The sequence below is a fragment of the Danio rerio genome, chromosome 3, assembly GCF_049306965.1.
Source record: "Danio rerio strain Tuebingen ecotype United States chromosome 3, GRCz12tu, whole genome shotgun sequence".
Taxonomy (NCBI): domain Eukaryota; kingdom Metazoa; phylum Chordata; class Actinopteri; order Cypriniformes; family Danionidae; genus Danio; species Danio rerio.
Genome location: NC_133178.1, coordinates 63,750,001 through 63,755,225, shown reverse-complemented (window position 1 = coordinate 63,755,225; position 5,225 = coordinate 63,750,001). Strand labels below are relative to the sequence as shown.

Here is a 5,225-nt window from a genome sequence, read left to right as displayed (position 1 = left end):
CATTAAAATTCGTTTATCTTAATTAACCTTGATGAGTATTTAGAACTTTTTCTTATTTTTGAGTTTGTAAAAATTTAATCTTTCAAGTAAGGTGAACAATTCTGCTGGGTTTAATCTATACAAAATGTCTCTTTAAAGTTTCATTAACTCAAATTCTGTCAGCCTAGTGATTTTGCGTCTGACGTCATCCAGGTTCACGTACGTGCTCATGCTTCATTCGTTTTTTTTTCAAGATGGCGGATCGGCCTCGCTTCACACTACAGTAAGTAAAATATTTACAAATCCAAGAAATATTAAATGTATGTTTTAATTAATATAATCACAGTAACAGTTCATTGTAATGTAGAGTAAATCAGGGTGCGTTTACATGTACATTACAGAAAACATGTTTAGCCTCACTTGTTGCTAACTAACGTTAACATTACTGTTTAAAAAGTTAGAATCAGTGCAATGTTAGCGTTAGTTGTAATGTGTTAACTCTGAATTTTAACAGAGTGTGATAAAGACAAAAATATTTAAAATCGGCAGATTACATTTTTCAAAAAAATTTAAATCTTGGCGCGAGTATGCCTTTTCTCAGCCTGTGCTGAAGTTGTCATGGAGACGTGCGCTCTCACAACCGCATGTCATGGCGCTGCGCTGAACTCCTTCCAGTCTGTGAATGTGGTATTATCTTCGCGATCTGTAGGCACTTCGGAAACGAAAGGCACAAGAAACGTAACGTTAATCATAACTCAAATGATCTCCGCCTAAACACTTAACGGTATTTTCTGATGACGCGCAAAAACGTAGTCTCAAAACTTAACTCTGTCACACGCAGCTTGTTGCTTGCTGATCCATGTATGAGGATAGCCTGACGGAGAACATTTAAGCTGCGCTCCTCACCTGAGCAGGTACAGAGCAGAGCTTCATTTTACACTACCACATTGAGGTAAAGTTGGTTTTATATTCATACATTCATTTAGTAACAACTTGTGACTCGCTCCATAAATTGTTTACCATGGTTCTTTGTCTATTCGTTCTGAAATCACATGCAAGTATGACATAAAAAACAACATTACACTAAATGCACTATTTTTTTTGACTGAACAATGTTGTACTTTGAAAGTCATTGGCTGATAATATGATTTCACCATTAAGAATATGCAAAAATTACCTTTCTGAAATTATATTATTAAGGAGAAAGTCTGAATGTGTAAATATAAAACTAACTTTACCTCAATCACCAGCACTGATCAACACTTAATATTTCCTCGCGCTTAAGACGACATCTCTGCATATCAATGATTACCTGATTAATGCGATCAGTTAAGTGAGTTTAAATGTCATTTAGGTCAAATGTATTTTAAAAGTATGATAAAAGTTTTTTTTTTTTTTCAATCTATTTTTTAAAATGTCTACTCTGGAGAGAATATAAACAGCCTAAAAAACAAAGTATGCATATCTATAACACATTAATACAAAATTATGTTATTAAATAAAATAATAACAAAACAAAATATTCAAGACGTGGTAAAGAAGACAGTTTTCTGATGTCCAAATTTTGTAGCTTAAAATATATTTATATCTTAAAAATATAAATATTTTAGTCTATATATTTTTACATCATTAGACAATAAGGTAAGTTTTGTTATTTCTAGCTTTTAAAATCAGGCCTTAAATTTCTTTTTCGTCCTATTCAGTTTTAGAAATTTCAATACTGTTTAAATCTGTGTTCATCGAATTAAAGCAACTAACATGATAATCAGCTCTATTGCTAACCGTTTTGGAGGTTAACGTTAGACATCAGGCAATTGTACTACTTCCACTCTCAGCTAAATGACACTGTGACTTTGTGTACATACAGAATTGAAGGTCAGGTGTTGCTGACTACAGATAGGTTCTTAAATGGAGGCATGTGAAAGGTGGGTAAAATATTTATTTTGTACTACTATGCCTGGCATATCCAGATAAAATAAATATTACAGTGTATTTATCAATGATACTTTTGCAGCAAGGAAAGTGAAACTTCAGCTAGACCTTGAGTTCAGTTTACAACATGAAGATCCTGCTTTCAACATCTGATCAACACCTGATTTTCATCTGAGGTAAAAAATAGATAAGTAAATGAAACATAATAATAATATTAATACATTTTTTCTAGAATTGTATATTTTGTGGTGTGGGTTTGTTTTATGAAATTCTCTCTTGTTTCTTTTTGCTGTTTGCAGAGTACCAACATGTTACAAATGAGAATTTTTCCCCACAAATTCTTTGCAAAACTGGACCACCACCTATTTCATTTGATGACAATTTTAAGGCAAACAGCATCCAAAACTGGCAAGACAGCAGATACCCTGGCTAATCTTTTAAAGGTTTATGATGAGCAGGTATGTTTGGGGTCACGTGTTAAAGTATACATTAAAATATAATTTGAATTATTATTATTTTTTTAATTTTTAAAAAATTGATTCTTGATTTCCAGGAACTGAATGATGTCAGTTCATGACGGACTACTGTTATCAGAGGTCTTTTGGTCTTGCTGCGTGAGCGTGACTTAAGATTCTTTAGGAACACCATGGTAAGACTTCATTCATTCTTTTCACAATTAGGCATGTTTAATGAAAAGATGAAAGTTTTGAAAACTTTTACTTAATAACATATTTGTAATCAAGAATAGTTGATGAATCATATAATATTGGCTCAGTCATTTTGATACTGTCCTTACATTAATATCCTTGAATTATGTTTTTAGATTGATAATCCTGCTGACTGAAGATGCTTTATTGGCCCTGCATTCACTGAGGGTCTCTGTTGTCCTGAAGAATGAATTGGACACCACCCACAGCACACTTCCAGACCTTTCTTGTCTTGTATGGATTAATGTATGCTCTTCACATAATATATAGTAAAGGACTTTGAACTTGTGCAAAAAGTTTTGCTTGGCATGGATGATGGAAAATAAAAAGTCTCGTAGCATGGAAACCTTAAAGAATGAGTTGATGTAGAGCTTTTTTTTTTAACTTAATAAAGACTGTCTCTGGGGTAGTAACTTCAAAACATTTATTTACCTTTAATTGGTAAGTATGCATTTTATTATATATAGGGATAGTTTGTCCAAATGTAAAATTCTGTCATTTACTAACTCTTCACTTGTCCCAAACCTGCTTGAATTTCTTGCTTCTGTTGAACACAAAAGTTAAGTAAAGCTGACAACCTGTAACCACTGACTTTCTAATAGGAAAACAAATACTGTGGAAATCGGTGGTTACAGGTCTCAGCTTTTTTTTTTTTTTTTCAACAGAAGAAAGAAACTCAAACAGGTTTGGAATAAGTAAATGACAGAATCATAGTTCAACCAAGACTGAATATATATATATATATATATATATATATTGTAACGAGCGCACACATGCCACGTCGCCCTGGTCGCTAATTCAACCCAGCTGGACCATCATCAACACAGGATCGTTCACAGCTGGACGTCATCAAGTGGAGAGGCATATAAACCAAGCCCACGCAAGGAGAAGATGAGCTTCATTCACCCAATGACTCCATGCGCTAACGCTTGTCTCTCTGTCTCTCCACAGCAGACTCCAGCTCGTGACGATCCCACATCCGACTACTCACTGTCCTTCACTTACTTCCCGGAGCACCAGAGCACCTCACCTTGAAGAAAAGCACCGTTTACACCCCATTCACGTTGTAAATAAAGCACCCTCCGGGGACTTGTCTGTAAACTTATCCAACTGTGTCGCTGTTTTCCCTCTGCCTCGCTACAATATATATATACATATATATATATATATATATATATATATATATATAATCTGCTCTCCGTTAAACAGAAATTGGGGGAAAAATAAATGGGGGCGAATTATTCTGACTTCAACGATATATATATATATATATATATACAGTTTCTGTGTAGTTTACACTAAACGAGTCACTTCACAGAATGTGCACTTATTATTTTTTTTAACGAATGCCTTAAGAGTAAGTTTTACACTTATTAATGTATTATTAAATTTTATCAAACTTATAGTTTTTTCTTGAGGCTCTTATGTCTGATATATTTACATTGTGGGTAATTTTTATTAATTTCAGATTAGTGTTCATTTTCAATCTCTTTATGTCTAATAGTTTTTATCGTTTTAAGACATTTGTAATTGCATAGGAGACAAATTTGAAAGTACTGTTGGACATTTTTTCTTTAACAATAAATGTCTAAAATGGTATTGTCTGTGTGTTTTAAATTACAGATTTATTTTGACAGATTTATGGGGTTTAAAGATTAAAATAATGGCTAATTTTAATTGTGAAACTGACGATGGAGAAGTTAATTTTAAAAAATGCTATCAAAATGTATGAGCTGGGTGACTAAGTATGTAAAGGTGAGATAAATAATTAAAAATAAGTTAATTGCTATTAAAATGTATGAGCTGGGTGATTTAAGTATTTAAAGTTGAAAGAAATTAAAGAAATTAAGTTAATTGGTATTAAAATGTATGAGCTGGGTGACTAAGTATTTAAAGTTAAAAGAAATTAAAGCAATTAAGTTAATTGGTATTAAAATGTATGAGCTGGGTGACTAAGTATTTAAAGTTTGGAAAAATTAAAACAATTAAGTTAATTGCAATTAAAACGTTTAAGCTGAGTAACTTGGGTATTTTAAGTTAGGTGAAGTGTCTTGCATGAGTACAACAAACTCAAAACTTAATGTTTCTGTTTACTTAAAATAGATAATTTCATAACTTAAAAAATTTGACGTAACTGATTACCTCAAATTTTTTGAGTTTTGTCAACTTATTCGGGATTACAGTGTACACTACGGAAAATTTAGCCTACCCAATTCACCTGTACCACATGTCTTTGGACTGTGGGGGAAACCAGAGCACCCGGAGGAAACCCACGCGAAGGCAGGGAGAACATGCAAACTCCACACAGATTAAAACATTCATTCATTTATTTTCCTTTGGCTTAGTCCCTTATTTATCAGGGGTCGCCACTGCAGAATGAACCGCCAACTATTCCAGCATATGTTTTACAGATGTCCTTTCAGCTGCAACCAGATACTGGGAAACACCTATACATTCAAACTCTACATGCAACATGCAAACTCTACACAGAAATGCCAACTGACCCAGCCGGGAACCAGCGACCTTCTTGCTGTGATATGCTGAGCGCTAAGCCACTCTGCCGCCTAATTGAACACATAATGAAAAAATATGGTGTCTAGACAGAAT

General features: G+C 33.4%; 1 long non-coding RNA gene across 3 annotated transcripts; it reads left to right on the top strand.

Moving 5' to 3' along the window:
• The first annotated feature begins 221 nt into the window (after positions 1–221).
• On the top strand, positions 222–2,974 carry LOC137490782 (uncharacterized). 3 transcript variants are annotated; one of them, XR_012401287.1, is made up of 7 exons: positions 222–262; positions 821–893; positions 1,847–1,904; positions 1,994–2,087; positions 2,211–2,369; positions 2,465–2,560; positions 2,735–2,974. It is a non-coding gene; the product is annotated as an uncharacterized lncRNA (long non-coding RNA). The 3 variants fall into 3 exon arrangements; XR_012401285.1 differs by lacking the exon at positions 821–893; XR_012401286.1 differs by lacking the exon at positions 222–262 and having other exon boundaries at positions 595–893.
• The last annotated feature ends 2,251 nt before the right edge of the window (positions 2,975–5,225 follow it).